The sequence below is a fragment of the Notamacropus eugenii genome, chromosome 1 (assembly GCF_028372415.1).
Source record: "Notamacropus eugenii isolate mMacEug1 chromosome 1, mMacEug1.pri_v2, whole genome shotgun sequence".
In the NCBI taxonomy this organism is placed as follows: domain Eukaryota; kingdom Metazoa; phylum Chordata; class Mammalia; order Diprotodontia; family Macropodidae; genus Notamacropus; species Notamacropus eugenii.
The window spans coordinates 474009284-474027768 of record NC_092872.1 but is presented as its reverse complement, the minus strand read 5'-3'; the positions used below and the strand labels follow the sequence as shown (position 1 = coordinate 474027768).

Genomic DNA, 18485 nt, shown 5'->3' with positions numbered 1-18485 from the left:
GTTGTATTTGCTGTAAATATTTTCCCAATTTATTATTTTTCTTTTGCTATTTCTATTGAACAGAAATTTTTATTTTCATGTAGTCAGACGTCTTTTTTCCTAAGATTTCATTCCATTTATTAATCTCCCTTCTATAATTGAGATAAATATTTTATTTTATTTTTAAAATTTTACATTGCTTGATTGAATCAAGTTTCAGAATATTGCTCATCTTCCTAAATGAGATGCATAATCATAAAATCATGAATTGAGAATTGAAAGGGACTTTAAAGGACATCTAATCCAAGTCTTCCATTATCTATCTATCCATTTGTTTGTTTGATTTAGTGCCTAGGCTTTAAGCCCATCTAAGCCCCAGGTTCTGCGTTAGAAATGTTATCCCTCTAGGATCAATAGCTAAGGAAGAAATGGAACATTTCTGGAATAAGAACATCATTTCAAATCATCCTTTGTCCCCTTACATCACTGTTTATAGCTGGTCCCTGCCCATGATGACATCCATTAGCCACTGCGGCACTGGGATTACCTTGAGTGCAGGAATATCTTTTTTTCGATTGGTAGCCTTGTGCTCCCCTGGGAATTTGGAGTCTCACTTATAAAGTCCTAGGCCTAGGACCAACTCCAATCCACACAGCCAAATTTGCTCTTATCTTCCCACTTAGGTACCACACTGGTACCATTACCGTCCTGATATAGTTGTCCTCTTCAAGAACAAAGGACAAACAGTAACCTATGAGTAGCATGAGCTGCCCCACTGAGGACACAACTGGCCAGTACCAGTTGGGGAGCAATGTAGCTCCTCCCTCCCTCCCTCCCTCCCTTCCTTCCTTCCTTCCTTCCTTCCTTCCTTCCTTCCTTCCTTCCTTCCTTCCTTCCTTCCTTCCTTCCTTCCTTTCTTCCTTCCTTCCTTCCTTCTTCCCTTCCTTTCCTTTTCCTCTTTCCTCTCCCTCTGTCCACATAGGGTATCATACCTTTACCTCTGGGTACTCTGCCCAAGCAAATATAAATTTTGATCAGTGAAACCTTGCAAGGTATCTTGGGGTTTAGGGGCTAGATTTCTTTTTAAAGACCATGCCTTAAACTCACTCTGACTCTCATTGACTGGCCAACAATACTTCCCAGCCCAAACCCAGGGGTCATTGTTTGGGTCCTGATTGCTCAGAATGAGTGTAAATATCAATTGTTTCTGTTTTGGCCAGAAATCTTTAGTCTTTCCCTGCCATACATGTGTATGAATATATGCACACATATATACACATGTGCACACACATTATACGTGTGCACACGCATGCATATGTGTGTATTTTACATATACACATGCATGTGCATGTGTGTAGGTATATGCATGCATATACATACATACATAAATACACATGTATAGTTTAAAAGGCCATTTTTTGCCTCATTTCTTTCTTAGCCTTAATCATTGAATATGCATTGCCTCAAAGACCTGGGAAAGATCTTAGCTTAAAAAAGCCAAGGTCTCCCATTGCCTCAGGGCCATCTCCAATCTTCCTGATCTATATCTTGTCACTGGATCCTGATGGCTCTGGAGGAGAAAGCGAGCCTGGTGTCTTTGTGCAGCCCACCCTCATTTAAATCCAATTCACTTGCAAGTTGTGGCATCACCTCCCTGATGTTATGGTCCTCTTGAAGAATGAAAGACAAACCACCACAATGCATCACACCTGGAGTAGAATCCAATGCTTGATCTGGGACCTAGGGAAGGGTCTGAAGATTCCTCAGCTCTGCCAGTCTGGGGTAGTTGTCTTGGTCCTCCCTGTGTCCTGGAGCTGTGAGAGAAGTTCCAACACTCTCCTCCCTAAAGAAAGGTGCATAAGACTCCCACACTCTTCCTTTTCTCCTCTCCCTGCCCTCCCACCCAGTCCAACTACCTTTCTTGCATTGGGTTGACCCTCTTTCCTCAGTCCTCCTTAGCCTCTCTGTGCATTGGGCTTTAACTTGTGCAGCGGGTCAACTGTTGTCTGCCCCATCCTGAGGTAGTAAAAACAACACCAAACGTGGCCTCTGCCTTAGGGTTGGGGAGAAAGGCTTCAAGTGCCAGTGGCCATGGGCTGCTGGCTTAAAGGACAAAGCTGCCCATTGGAAATGACCTAGAGTCCTAAACCACCCACACTTTGAGAGAATAGGGAACCTGCCTATTGGGGTGAGTGCAGGCAGAGAAGGAAGAAGGGTGACTTTGCTCCCTGGAGGCGGCAGATGCGCTATGGGAACAGGGCAGATAGCTCTTCTAGCCCAGGAAAGGATTCAGAAGATTCTCAGTCAATACACTGGGAGTTCTCTCTTTTTCCTGGCACTTAGAGAAAAACAAACCTCTTAACTTCATATTTCCCAACAAAAAATCATTTGACATCTTTTTCTGTAATTAAATTAAATTGTTTTTAAAAATGGAAAGGCAGTGGGTGGCACATACAAGTGTATGAACCCTGGAATCAGGAGGACCTGAGTTCAAATGTGGCCTCAGACATTTACTATCTGTGTGCCTCATTTTCCAAACTGGTCTGGTTCACCCTCTTTGGGTAGCCTGGAACTCATCCTGTTGACTCTGAACTTAGCAAGAAAACTCAATAAGCTTAACATTATTATAGTTTAAGTGATCCACCAGCCCCAGCCTGCACACATAGCAGGGATCACAGGTGTTTACCACCATACTTAACAACTCATTCATTTTTGCAAATGAGGAAACTGAGGCCCAGAGAGGTTAACGGACCAGTGTAGGTTACATAGATACTCAGTTGTTGTTCAGTTGTTTTTTCAAGCTCTTTGTGACCCCTTTTGGGGTTTTCTTGGCAAAGACACTGGAGTGGTTTGCCATTTCCTTCTCCAGCTCATTTTACAGATGAGGAACTAAGGCAAACACGGTTAAGTGACTTGCCCAAGGTCACATAGCTAGTAAGTGTCAGAAGCTGGATTTGAAATCAGGAAAATGAACCTTCCTCATTCCCAGCCTAGTGCCTTAACCACTGCACCACCACCTCTTCTGATTTGAAACCCAGGTCTCTGTTGCAATATGGTGGAGTTGGCCTAATTTTTCAGACAGGAAAAACTAAATGGAATGAGAAGGCCCATTGTCCAGACCATGTTACACAGTTGGTTGAGCAGTCCATTGAGTTACAGTGGTGTGCAAATTATTCAGGACAACCATTACATTTTGATGTGGCTTCATTTTGTGATAGTAATAGTCATGTGCATGTGCTTCTAGAGAAATTGAGCTGACTCAGAATTCTTTATCTTGACCAGGTGAAACTGGATTGACCTTGTTTTTCTACCATTAGCTAGTTCTTAATCAGTTGAGTACTAGAATTTGTCAGGCATGCCTATTGCATTTTTCTCTGTGGTGTTTTTTTAATTCTGTGGTTTTTTAGGAATGAATATTATTCCAAAGAAATGTGAAAAAATTACAGCCCTCAGAGAGCACACTTTCATGACTCTTAGAAATCTTGCAGCAGCTGTTGATGTGAAGAAATTAAGCATTTCAAGGTTCAGTCAAACCCACAATGAAATAAGATCAGTCCCTCAAGCACAAAAGCAAACAAAACAAGACAAAAATCCCAACACCAAGAATTGATAAATTATTGCTTCTCATAGTAGCACATCCTCAGAAAATAAGGAAAGACCTTCAGAGGGACCTAGAAGCTGGAGAGATTATTATTGATTCCTCTGTGATGAGGGATAGGCTTTTTAAAGTTGGAAGGACAGCAAGAAAATGAATTTTAAAAAAACTACTACTTGTTGATATGAAAAAATGTTTATCATAAGTAATACAATACAAAGACTGAAATACTGAATATTTTTTTTAAAAAGTAATTTTTTCAATGAACTCATTCTTTCATTCAAGATTATATCAAACCATTGTCAGAAGTCTAGATGACAATGTAGATTTCATTAGGTTGTAAAACATTCACCCAAAAGTGCTAGGAAATTTTTTACTTCCTATGGCTGGAAATATTGTCTATATCAGGGGAATAACGAACTCTGATAAATTTTTATAACTGTGAAACAAATTGCAAAAATTCCCAAATGGAGATGGAATACTACAACATGAATTTACACTATGCATTAATCCTGAAAGTTTAAGAAATTCAGACAAGAGAGTGACAAATATGATTCAATGGCCAGGTGATTTGCTGAATTTAAATTCAGTTGAATGTAGGTATTTGTTTTGCTTGACTTTTGTGACTTTTTTTGTTTCTTTTCACTTGGGGGATGGCTAGGTGGGGGAAAGGAGGGCCGTGTATAGTTTTGTCAAAAAGAGAAACAAAAATAAAAAGGAGAAAGGGGGTCACCAAAGCATTTTTTTTAAATGCGCAGAAGAGAACAGAAGCAAGGCCAGATAAGCAAAATAGCTTTGAAAGTTACATGTTGTATTTGTTACACAGAAGAGCAAGTTATATGTGGTGGAGTTTCATAGTTTCATGTATAATCCTCTTTTTTTCTGTTCCACTGCCAAATAGAGATATTAATTTTGTTTTCTGTTTATTGAATTCAGAATTGTTAAAACTAAATAAAAATGACAGAAAAACCTTTATTAAGCACTTACTATATGCCATAACCTATGCTAAGCATTGAGGATTCAAACATAATTTAAAAAGGCAGCCACTGTTCTCAAAGTGTCTACATTCTAATGGGGGAAGTTGCGCAATCAGAGCCTATGGGCCTGAACTGGGACAAGGTGGGGTGGAATAATAACTAGCATTTGTAAAGTGCTTTAAGGTTTGCAAATCACTTTATAAGTATTATCTTATTTTATTCAATTATTTAAAACCTCAGTATTCCTCAGGTTTTATTAAATAGCCATGACTCATTGAATAAATACGACAGTCTCTGAAGAAGTCAATGCAATGGAGAGATGTACAGTTGCCATGAGGTGGCTACAGTATATTATCAGCAAGAATTATGTAAAAGTGGAGCAACATGATTAAATAAAATATGACTAGAAAAGGAGATGGATAGGTCAAGCCCTAAAAGTAAGGGGCAACAAAATGGACAGTTTCATGATGACATTGCTTTCCTTTGAAGATCATCCAGAAATAATGAATGCTCCACAATTCTGAACTTCTCTTTCCTAAGGTGAGTACACTTTGTAACAGTTAGTGTAGACTTCTCCCCCAAACCATTTTGAATCCCCAAGACCTGAGAAAGGCCTCCAACATGGATTGGTCAATCAGGAGAGCCATTGTGGCCTACTCTGAGCTTAATCTCTTTGCAATGCTCTGGCATAACAGACATGTCTCTACCTGTATCAACAAGGCCAGAAGGAGCTGACTAAGAGCATTTTCCTCTTTTCCTCTGTTTATGGCCACTAAGGATGAGGACTTTAACCCAAGACACTATTTTGAATAATGGAATACTTCTTATCTTAATATTTTATGGACATATACTATGTTATATCATGTTCATGGTAAAGAAAACACAGATATTCTGGGTCATAATTTCAATTGACACTTTGTCAACTCTCTTATTGTATTTGCCACCTATTCAATTAAGGAAATTCCTTTCTCCTACTATGGTTAAACATATATGGAGATCATAAATTTGAGGGACATAGACATCCTAAGTGAGATTGTTCTAAAATGTATTTAAGTCTTCTCATTCTTTTTATCAGGCAGTCAGAATATTTCTTCTGACTCCATGATCACGTATCTACTAGCTTTAAGGGAATAAAACAATATGAATTTACTTATCACCTAGCCTCTTTGCCTCTTTTAACCAAACTTTCAGGTTGACAGTAGTGAGATCAATGTTTCATTGATATCCATGCAATGCCAAGGACAAACATGATCCTGTGAGTAGATGCAGTTGGCTGAATGCTAGCTGGGTACCTCACCTCTTCCTCTCCTGTCTGCCTACCCCCTCCCTTCCTTTTCCTTTCCAAAGGAAGGTAAATTTGGATGGCCAAAAGTTGCCCAGTTGACTTGTGTTTTACTGGCTTCCTTCCCCTTCCCTTCACTTCCTTCCCCTGTCCTGTCCTCTCCCAAAACCCTAAACTTACTGTACTCTGAAACTGGGACCCCAATGGGCCCCTGCCAAGGGCTCCTGGACCCTCCTAGCTTTAGACTGATTATCAACAGTAACTGTTTGTAACTGTTGCTGTTTCCCACCCAGCAGTCTTTGTTTTTCTTGACCTCATTAAAGGGGCCATGCCCTGGCAACTTCTTAAACAGGCCTACTCAGTGAATGCTTCACCCTAAGTGAGTACCGGCAAAGACCTTGGTCTAGAGGGGCCAAGGTCTTCCAGTGCATCCTGGGTCATTTTCAGTCACCCTGAGGAATATCAGGTCACTGGATTCAGATGGCTCTGGAGGAGAAGTGAGGCTGGTGACCTGCACAGCCCTCCCTCACTCAAAACAAAGTCAAGTGCAAGTCATGTCATCATTTCTCTGATGGCATGGTCTTCTTCGGCAATGAAGGACAAACACGGCAATGCAATGCCAAGAGAACCAGAAGAAGGCCCTATGTGGATAATCAGTTGCACAAGCTTTATAGGATAAGGTGTGGATGGATCCTGATCTTCACCATTAAAAAAGTATCTGTGTGAGATCACAGATCCATTGAAGTAGCAATGAAAAATACAAAAAAGTACAAAGAAATATAGAAAGACTCATTATCTTCTCCCCCCTCTCCCCCAGCTACTTCCCTCTTCCAAATTTCCCTATTACTGTTGAGGGTACTACCATCTTCCCAGTCACCTGGTCTTGCAATCTTAATGTCAAACTCACTTCTTACTATCCCTTAACCCCCATATCTAATCTGTTGCCTGGGCCTATTGATTTCCCCTTTGTAATGTCTCTCCTATAAACCCCTTTGTTTCCTCTGACCCTGCCCCCACCTTTGTACTGGCCCTTATCACCTCACCCTGGACTACTGCAAAAGCCTACTGATTGGTCTTTCTGTCACAAGTCTTTCCCCACTCCAGTCCATTCTCCACTCAGCTATCAAAGTGACTTTCATAAGGCACGAATCTGACCACATCACTCTCTCATTCAGTGAACTCCACTGGCTCCCTAGCATCTCCAAGATCAATCATAAAATCCTCTGTTTTGTATTTAAAGCACTTCATAACCTGTCTCCCCATCTCCCCTTCCCCCACAACCTTTCCAGTCTCCTTGAATGTTATACTCCTCTTTTCCTCACACATTCTTTAATTCATTGACTTTGGTTTCCTTATTATTCCTCAAAAAAGACACTCTATTTCCTAACTCTAGGCATTTCCATTGATTATTTCCCATGCTTGGAATGTTTTCCCTTCTCATTTCTGCCTACCGGATTCCCTGGCTTTCCTGTCTTCCTTCAAGTTTCAGTTTAAATTCCACCTTCTACAGGAAGCCTTTCATAATCCCTCTTAATTTAACAAATGCCTCCCCTCTGTTAATTACTTCCTATTATCCAGTATACAGATTGGTTGTACATAGCTATTTACAGGTTGTCTTCCCTATTAGGTTGTGAGCTCCTTAAGATCAGGGACTATATTTTACCCTTCTTTGTATCATCAGGTCTTATCACAGTGTCTGGTACATGGTAAGCCCTTAATAAATGCTTGTTGCCGCCTGACTGATGAAGTCATGCAGATTGAAGAAAGCAGAATTGGGACGATATACACATTGACAACACTAAAAAGTTATAACAAAAAGAGCAACAAAATTTGGAAGAAAATACAAAGAAAGAAAAGAGGTTTGAAGGTGACACGAAAGCAAACAGGGTGTTTTTATTATTTTGTAAAGTTTACACATTTTAAATCAACTATTAATATTTTGAAGTTTATATGTGATCATTTAAAAATTTCAGTTGCTTATTTGAATGTTTTTGTTAATGGTTATAAAGTTTAGATTATTGAACTGTTTTTTAAACAAGTATGTGCTAAGTTTCAGTGAGGTAAGAGAAAAGCCTTCAGAGGCTCATCTCCAAAAGGGAACTCAATCACAGTAATCAAAAGACAGCCAAGATGGTCCATAAAAGCAACAAACAAGTTTATATTTGAAATTTGGATCTGCATGACCTCACCTGCCTTTGAAGACTATCCAGAACTGAGAGTTCTCCAATTCTGAGCCTCTTTTTTTCCCATGAGTAAATCTTTGTAATAAGGAACAGTGCCATCTTTGTTACTCAGACTTTTTGGAAGCACAGTATTGTGAGATTTTATTGTTGTCCTTTTATAATCTACCCTGGTGCTTGTCTTTGTGACCATGGGTGCAGACAGTGGCTATATGTGTATATAAACATGTGAAGAAGCAAAAATTACGGTTTAAAAAGACCCATTTCTCCCTGTAGATCAGGAAATCTATTCTTGTAAGGCAGAAGTGCTGTTCTTTGGGGCTTAGGACAGACACTGCTCTGTCCACCATTAATAAAACATTTAAATCCAGGACTTTTGGGGGCGGAGCTTATGAGTATTTGGTCTCTTTGACAATTCATTTAATTCAACAAGCATATACTAGGTCCCTACTATGTGCCAGTCAAAGCAACTAGATGGCTCAATGGATAAAGCTCTGGGCCTGGAATCAGGAAGACCTGAGTTCAAATCTGGCTTCAGACACTTACTAGCTGTGTGACTCTGGGCAAGTTACTTAACCTCTGTTTGTCTTAATCCATTGAAGAAGAATATGGCACTATGGTATCTTTGCCAAGAAAACCCCATAGAAAGTATGGTTCCCCCATAGAGTCTCAAAGAGTGAAACATGACTTAACAACAAAATGTACCAGTCATTGTGCTGGATGTTGGAGATATAAAGCAAATATGAAACTCCCTGCCCTTGAGGAACTCATATCCCATGAAGGGAAATCAAATTTATGCAGACAATAAATACAAAATATATTGTGAAAGAGGGATATCCCTTAACCTTCAACCTCACTTAATATAATTAGCAAGATACTCTATACTTGATATCTTTATCAGGTCAGAATGACTCTTTAATTGAGTAACAGAATGCATTAATGAACAAAGTGTAACCAAAGACTAGACACTTCTAGTTGAATCAATCATCAATCAATCAAAAGCATAAACTAGGTACAAACAAGTCCTTCATTAATTTGGAAGAATTGAAGTTCTTTAAGTCATTGGATGAAATCAGGTGATGCAACATAGGAAGTGTATTAGGATTGGTTGAAAGATTAGACATGTTTTGGGGACTGTTTATTTTGGAGAAAGGATTCCAGAAGGATGTCATATGGGTTGGTCCAGAGTGGGTGCTTTGAAGAGACATACCTCTGTATCTATATCAAAAGGTTAAAAACAATGGGAAAAATGAGCCCATAGGAAGTATCACCTCTTCTTTCACTACCTACTTCCCCCTTATCACCTGTCCATTATATATGTCTACAGGACAGAGGAGAGTATTAATAAACAATGTATCTGGACACGATTTGAAAAAAGACAAAATAGGCCCCCTGAGGAAATGCAGTTTCAGGGACCATGACATCTAGACAGAGAAAAGTTCACACTTGGAGCCCAGGAAACAGCTATACCTCAGGGAGGATTTCATAGATGGAGAAAAGAACTTCCAATAATCAGAGACTATTAGTTACCCTTCTGCCATACTTGGAAAGTTTATCCCAGACGTGGGGGAGGGAGAATGTTTTGCACCAACTGTTCTTCCTGCCTTAGTAAAAACCTGTTTCTAAAGGCTAATTAACTCTGACTGGATAGTTGATCATCAGTGGTAAGCACAGTGGATGGGCATTTGGGAGTAACAGTTCTAGAAAAACCCTGGCCCCTCAGTGTCACCCCTAGTCTCTGAAGAGAGAAGCAGCCACCAACTCTGGGGTATTAGTGGGAGTTTAGAAAAGAAACGCTGAAGGAAGTGCTACACTGCGGTAGCTTATCTGGGATAGGACTAGAGAACCTCTCCAAATCCCCTTAGAACCCTGAGGGGAGAAGTAGTCATCTACCCTCAGAGAGACCCCAAAAGGGGAGCTACTTATACAAAGTAAACACAAAATAATTTTCTTTTTTGGTTGAAGGAACATTCACAACTGGGAGGATCAGGAAAGGCCTTGGGTTGAAAGGGGCACTTGAGTTGTATCTTGAAGTTGTATCTTGAGCTAAGAATTCCAAGAGGTCAGAGGTGAGATGGGAGAGCATTTCAGACATGCAGGACAGCCTATGCAAGGGCACATAGGAGGAAGACAGAATATCCTGTTCAGGGAATTGCAATTTGTTCAGTATGACTGGAATGTAGAGTATGACTGTCAAGTTAGTTGACGATAAATAAACCTGGATCAGATTCATTCCCTAGGCTCTATCGTGAACTTTTCTCCTTTCTGGCAGAAAAGTGTTTATAGGAAAGAAACTGCTGTCTCCTAATACTCTGCTTGGAATAGACTTACCAGCATCCCTAATTATGCACAGGAGAGAGGGAAGAAGACTTGGCAATGATGAGGTCAACACCATCCTTAGATGCAGCTTCCTGGACACAGTGACAGAAATTACCATTAGGGAATTGCTTCACTTGGGTTAAGTCCAAGGAGATAATGGAAAAATTGGGCTAGGAGTCAAGATCAGGACTTAAATCCTAGCTTTATCATTTACTAACTGTGTGACCCAGAGAAAGTCTCAATTTTTCTGAGCCTTAGTTTCTCAACTATAAAGAGAAGGGGTTGTAATAGATGATCTGTAAAGTCCTTTCTAGCTTGAAGTGACTCTCCAGGAGTCGTCTATCAAAATAAAAATATCCCCAGAGAAGGTACAATAAAAATCAGTTGTTATCTGTGAACACTTGAGAATGAATTTGTTTAATCAGCTTGCCTAAGACTTAGAGCAGTGACTAGCCCAGGTACACTGAAGTAGTCTGATAAAGTGGAAAGAACCTTGGAATGGAGTCAGGAGATCTAAATTTCAGTCCTGCTTCTGCCAGTGATATCTCTGTGACTTTACTTCTCTGAGCTTTGTTTCACTTATCTGTGAAATGAAAATTTTGAACCAGGTAATTTTCTTCCCTTCCTCTTACATACCAAGATTACATATATGACAGTTAATTTTTATTCAGATAGGGCCAGAATATGAGCCACTGCTGAAGAGGACAAGCCTGTGTAAGTCACAGCAGTTTTGTGAGGAGTGAGGGAAGAGAGAGAAAAAGAGAAGATAGTAGTAACAGAGAAGCATCAGGGTACTCAGTACCTGGTAGGATGATGTCCAGAAGTGAAGAAAGGGGAAGACAGAGAACTTTAATTGCTAGTACTATCCCCTCTCCACCTACCTTGTATTCAACGACTTTGTATATATTTGCATTTATTCATATGATATTTATGCTGTATGTAATTGTACCCCTCACCAGTCTCTTGGCAGAAGAAAAGATACACAGGAAGTGAGACCTTTCAAGATACTGGGATTATACAGTCAGAAGAGACACTTGGCCATATTGGGCTGATTTTGAGTGATTTATTAGCATGTTTAGAGAAGAGTCTCAGGGAAAATGGGAGACGTAAAAGAAGGAAAAGACTCATTTCACAATCTTCTGGGAGTAATTGCTAAGAAATTTACATTCTGGGGAAGATAAGTTCTTGCATCCTTTTTTTTTTTTTTTTAATAATGACACATGTTCTGTCTTTAAGATCTACTGTATGCCTCATAGTAGCATTGAGGTAATTCCAGTTTATTGAACTGGAATTATCCCAAAGAACCTTAGCTCTGACAGATTCTACCATGCTTCAAAGGCTTCAAAAAATGATCATACCAATAGATCTAGCCTGTCTTCCAAGGACCAATCTAGTTAAGACATAGAGATGCTCATCACCAGTAGGTTGGCCATTTGGGGATAAATTTTTTTGCCATGGCAATCCACAAACTGGATAGAGAAATACAAAATGGCTCTTGGTCCTGTGCATGGCCCTTCTGCATTGATGGTGGCAGAGGCAGAAAAGGGGGCAGGGAGGTTGTTAAGAATCACACTGCTTTTAGCCTGTCTACAGATTTTTATTTAGTTATTAGTACTCTAAATGTGAGATCTTTATCCAATGAGCCATGACTGGATATGCTACTAGATGAACTAAATAACATCAATCTTTATGTTCTTACTATAAATGAAACCAGAAGAAGGAAGGCATAGTTAATTGGATGGATAGCTCACAGGTTCTTCTCAGATAAGCAAATAAAGGAGTTGGTGGAGTTGATTTTATGATATGCGTCAAAGGGACAAGAAAAATGATCTCATGAGGCATTTGGTCATATGCTGCTGTATTTATGATAAGTATTTGCAAAAAAGACAACCATGAAAATAATTACAACATGTGCACCAATATCTGTTGAAGAAGATGAATAAGAGACAATTTATGGAGAATTTATAAGATCCTCTGAATAAAATATATACTTTGATATTTGGTGATTTGAATGCAAAGGTGGCAATAGACAAGAGTAACTAAGAAATATGTTGGAAAATAATGAGCAAGAATAGGAATAAAAGAGGCCAAAGACTTATAGACTACTGTGAAGCCTCACACATATAAATCATGAATATTTTCTTCAAGAAAATAATTAGTAGGCATGGGATATAGTGAGCACCTAATATCCCCCAAAATGAAATTGGTTATACTTTTAATAGACAAAAGACTACTTGTTTACTGATGTTCAAGTCATTCTTGAATGGAATGTCTCTGATTAATCATATCTCTGATTTGTTAGAGCAAGAAGAAAATAGTGAAAAGCCTGAAATGAGAAAAAAAAAAATATGGCATGAAATGAAATCGATCCTAACCCATTTGAACTATCCTTTCCAGATGGATAGAAAGAGAGGTCCACATTAGAAAGTAGCCATCCTTGCATTTAACTGAAACTTCCTTCTTTTGGCTTCATTGATAGCAAGAATATTTCCATCCCCACCATCCCCCTCACCCTCAGCTTTCTTTATTACAAGTCTGGTAAACCCCTCTCCCTTTCTTTTCACTATACTATGATATGTTATTTCCTCACCAAACATCAAGACGTTTAGTAATCGAAGGCCACTTTGTTAGAAAACTGAGGAAGGCTACTTGGCCCAACTATGGAAGCCAAAATCTCTTAATGAAATTCCTGTAGTTTCTTCTATTTTTAGAGGCTGTTTAAAAAAAATCAGGGCTCTCTCACATAGCCAAGCTTTATTATTTACAAATTTCATGCCTCCAATTTTGATTCAAAGTTCTAACCTAAACTGTCCAGGTTGGCCTGTACTGAGATGGGACAGAGCATAAATCAGGACAATACCACCAGTGAGAGAAAAAGAGAAAGCTTTCTCAGGATTGCAGATATTTCTGATTAGAAGCTGGGAGGACAGCAGGCACAGCTATCCCTTAGTAAGTTGCCTGCAGTGTCAAGAGTTATCTTGGTAAATGTGATGAAAGTTCTGACATCAGGATCCATTGTGGAATCTCAGACAAAAGCAAGGCAGCAGTAAAAAATTGGGGGGAACAGGTGTTGACAGCCCTGAAGAACTTGGACCTCAATGTGAAAAAGGACCCCATGGTTTCTGTGGGGGCCTGAGGGCTGCCATAGCCATAGTCTGCCCAGGTGTCCTTAGCAAATTAGGAGAACTTGTTCCTTCTGCTCTTTTGGAAGAGGCACTTATTTACCTTCTCAGTTAAATGCTTCAAGTGGCTGACTTTTGTCTTAGGGCCCCAATATTTTGCTTTGTTCATCTAGTCAGATGTCCAATCATGTTCATTGGGCAAAGATCTCACATTTAGAGTACTAACAGCCAAATTAAAAGTTACTGATGACAGAAAGGGGGGTGTGGATAGAAGAAAAGACATCAATGTCAATTAAAGTAATTTTAAACAGAAGTTTAACAGAGAAGGGAAGTGTATGGGGGAAGCATATAGCGGAAAGCTACATGTCTAAAAGGTGACCTAGTCATCAAACATCTGACTTGACAAGCAGAGAGGTGTGGAAGGCAGAACAACATTAGAGCAACATTTACTCATTATTAAAATCTTAAGAAGAATTGTGGGAGATTATGAGCAGTTTCTCCTAATAAAACAGTGAGGAACAGTGAAAGGCAAAATCATTTTGCTGAGAGAACCAATTAAACAAAGTCATCCAAAGGATATTTAAGGAAGAAAATGGAAAGAAGTCAATAAATAGAAGAAAAATAGGAAAGATCTGCAAAAATACCAATATTTTTTCATCTTTTAATTGATCTTTTAATATCTCTTTTCTGCTACTGTTTTCATATGACTGTAAATCACAGAATGCTATTACCTCCTAAGAATTAAAATTAAAGTATCGTTCAGAAAACAATGGGGAGGTTCATGGAAAGCATGATAACTGTGGAAGAGAAGGCAGAGGTTACCGGCATGATTAACAATTATTTGAGGTGTTAAGAAATTTAGGCTTCTTTCTTCCCTATCCAAAACATGTAGGCTCGTTACTGATTTGAAATGAAAAAAAAATTGCACGACTACCACCCCAGAGAATTAATTTAACTTTTTATAAATAAGTATCCTCAGGCTAGTAGTTGGTGTGAAAATGAGGTAGGTATTTATGGCTCTCACACTAGAAGTTTGTGATTTGAAATGCCAGGAAAAGTCAAATCACAGTTTTCATGATATTTTCTATTTTTTCCTCTAAGTTGTTTTGCTGGCTATGTACTCCATCTTCCCATTGGTCTCATTTTAAATCCACAGAACACTACAAATCTACCCCAGGAACTTGCATAGTATTCTGGTCATTGTTAAGTACATCATGAATGTTTATTGAATAAATGAATGATTGATGCAACTATTTCAAGGAAGGACAAATGACTAAATTGTATAGTGGAAAAAATGCTAAAGCAGGAAATAGGAAGTCAGAACATTTTTCCTGGCTCTGTCTCTAAATTGCCTCATAACCTTAGACAAGTCTTACCCCCTTTCTGGGCTCAGTTTACTCATCTGTAAAAAGGAAGTGATTGAACTGGTCTAGCATTCTATGGTTCTGTTACTAGAGAACAGGGGAGAAGTCTGAAGGAATATGTCTCTTACCAGGTAGCCTATGGAGGTAAAAGGCGTGGGGAACTCAGAGGAGTTTGGGGAGCATACGAGGGAGTGGTTTGAGAGGGTACAAAGGTAACAGGTGTAAGGATTTTGAAAGGCTATGGAAGAGTTGAAGAGATTAAAGGGGTAGGAAGTACGAAGCGTCTAAGGGAGTTGTATGAGCAATGAATTCCATTGAGGTAGGAGGTATCTGAAGTGCCGTGAGCTCTGAGAGAAGTAGGGGTGTCGTTTTGGACATGGCATAGAAGTGCTTGGTGATGGGTCTGATGGTATGTGAAATTTGGGGAGTTTGAGGTGGGGAGGAAAAATGGGGCACTCTGAGGTGGGTATGAACAGGGAGGAAGGCATGGGGGATATTAGAAATAGGAGAGGATAAGAGGGTTGGAGGTACAGGAAAGAATAGGAGGATAGTAAAGTGGTGAAACTTCAAGAATGGATGTAAATGTGGGAGCTTGACGGTGGTATGACCTATAGTGTATGTATTATTAAAGGGATGATCAGGGAATGTCTAGTATAGGAAGCAGTGATCACAAAAAGTCAGCATGATTATCATATTAAATTAACCTTATTTTCTTTCTTGACAGGGTTACAAGAGCTGGAATATATCAGGAAAATGCTATTGATATAGTTTACCTAGATTTTTATCTCATAGGATTTGTCTTATGAAGATGAAAAAATGTAGGCTAGAAAATGGTAAAATTAGGTGGATTCAACTGAATCCCAAAGAGTTGCCTTTTTAAAAAAATAATATTTTATTTTTTTCAGTTACATGTGAAATAATTTTAACATGTTTTTTAAAATTTTTGAGCTTCACTCTTTCCTCTCCCTCCTTCAAATGTAAAGTAATTTGATATAGCTTATGCATGAACAATCATGCAAAACATATTTCCATATTAGTCATGTTGTAAAAGAGAACAGAGACCAAGAAAAAAAAACCCATGAAAAAAATAAAGTGAAAAATAGTATGCTTCCATCTTCATCAGACTCTAGTTTTTTCTCTGGAGGTGGATAGCATTTTTCATCATGAGTCCTTTGGAACTGTCTTGGATCATTGTATTGCTGAAAATAGCTAAGTCATTTGCAGTTGACCATCATACAATATTACTATTATTGTGTATACATTGTTCTCCTGGTTCAGTTTATTTCACTTTGCATCAGTTTATAAAAGTCTTTCCAGATTTTTCTGAAATCTTCCTGTTCATCATTTCTTATGGCACAATAGTATTCCATTAAAACCACATACCACAACTTGTTTAGCCATTCCCCAATTGATGGGCATTCCCCTTGCTTTCCAATTCTTTGCCATCACAAAAAGAACTGCTATAAATATCTTTGTATAAATAGGTCTTTCCTCCTTTTTCTTGATCGTTTTGGAATATAGACCTAGTAGTGAGACTGCTGGATCAAAACGTATGTAGTCTTATAGCCCTTCGGGCATAGTTCCAAATTGTTCTCCAGAATGGTTGGATCAGTTCACAGCTCCACCAACAATCAATTAGTGTCCAAATTCTCCTTCCAGCATTTATCATTTTCCTTTTCTGTCATATTAGCCAATCTGACAGGTGTGAGGTGGTACCTTAGAGTTGTTTTAATTTGCATTTCTCTAATCGATAGTAATTTAGAGCATTTTTCATATGACTATAGGTAGCTTGATTTGCTTGTTCATATCCTTTGACCACTTATCAATGGAGGAATGACTTGTATTCTTATAAATTTGACTTAGTTCTCCATATATTTGAGAAATGACATCTTTATCAGAGATACTCACTGTAAAATTTTTTCCCCAGCTTTCTATTTTCCTTCTAATCTTAGCTGCATTGGTTTTGTTTGTACAAAAACTTTTAATTTAATATAGTCAAAATTATTCATTTTACATCTCATAATAAATACCCTCTACCTCTTGTTTGGTCCTCAATTCTTCCTTTATCCATAGATAGTAACGTTAATGAGAGTTAAAGATCTTCCCAGACCATTAATAGCCCTCAGGTGGAGTCCATTAAAGAAAGCTTAATTAGGGGAGGCTTCCTTTGTAGGAAGGCCCACACTTTTTCTTAATTTCTAATGAGGCATTGGGTCAAGAGAGTTGTGATGTCCTCTGGCTCTGAAAAGTGTATATATACTCTGAGGTGAGCTTTTGCTTTGGGGGCTTACTCTTTGGAAGAAGGTTTGTGCCACATGAGACTCTGGGTAGCTGTTAAGGAGCCCCCTGGCTTTGTAAACCCAGATGTTGGTGCTCCTCTCTCTGGTAACTATGTGTGTATGTCATGGTCAGACAGTTAGATCTGTCTGTTGATCTATGATGTGTATGTGTTGCTTGTGGCCAGACAGAAGCCCTGTCTGTTGGTCTTTACTTCTCTGCTCATATTTTCTCTGTTACTATATGTGATTAAAGAAGATTGCTGACCCCTCAAAAGTTATGTAGATCTAAGCATATCTAAGAACCTGTGCTAGCAGGTCATCCTGGATGCGTCAGGATGTCTGCTGCTACGTAGAGGTGACAGATAAACTACTGAATCTGCTTATGATATCGTTTTTTATGTCTAAATCATGTACACATTTTCACCTTATTTTGGCATATGGTGAAAGCTGTTGGTCTAGACTTAGTTTCCACCATACTGTTTTCCAGTAGTTTTCGTCAAATAGTGAATTCTTGTTCCAAAAGCTTGGGTCTTTGGGTTTATCGAACACCAGATTACCATGGTCATTTACTATTGTGCCTTGTGTACCTACTCCTTTCCACTGATCCAACACTATATTTTTTGTCCAGTACCAGATTGTTTTGTTGATTACTGCTTTGTAATCTGGTATGGCTAGGCCACGTTCCTTCACATTTTCCCCCCATTAATTCCCTTGATATTCTTGACCTTTTGTACTTTCAGATGAATTTTATTTTTTTTCTATTTCTATAAAATAATAATGGGCTCATATATTGATAATGAGCATTATTTCTTCATCCCTAATCTTATTGGAAAGACTATTATCTTATTCCCATTAAAGATAATGCTTGCTAAAAGTTTTAGATAAATACTATTTATCTTGAAGGAAAGCTCCTTTTATTCGGTTGAAGTGAAAAAAAAAAGCAGGGGTAGCAATCATGATCTCAGACAAAGCAAAAGCAAAAATAGATCTAATTAAAAGAGAGAAGGAGAGAAACTACATTTTACTAAAAGGTGCTATAAACAATGAAGCAATGTCAATACTGAACATCAGAGAAGATACTCTCAAACCTAGGTGCCCCTTAGGGTGAGATGTAGCTGGTCTGACTGAGAGAGTGAGCCAGAAAGCCTACTTGCTACACAAAGAAGATGAAATGTAATAGGAATAGAACTCATACCCTTGTTAAAGTCTCACTTTTTGACCTTAGATTCAAAATATCAGCTTTACAAAGACAAAATGGAGGAGGCCTGGTTATAGCAGTTAATATAAAACAGACCTGAGGATTATAGTGGACTGACTATTCTGCCCAGTGCAAGTGCATCCATGTCTAGACTGCATTCTAACCCTGTGTCTTAACTACTACCCCCAAC

The 18485-nt window shown here is 38.8% G+C and overlaps 1 pseudogene; it reads left to right on the top strand.

The window, feature by feature from the left end:
• The first annotated feature begins 350 nt into the window (after positions 1 to 350).
• LOC140518481 (succinate dehydrogenase cytochrome b560 subunit, mitochondrial pseudogene) lies at positions 351 to 13468 on the top strand (annotated as a pseudogene).
• The last annotated feature ends 5017 nt before the right edge of the window (positions 13469 to 18485 follow it).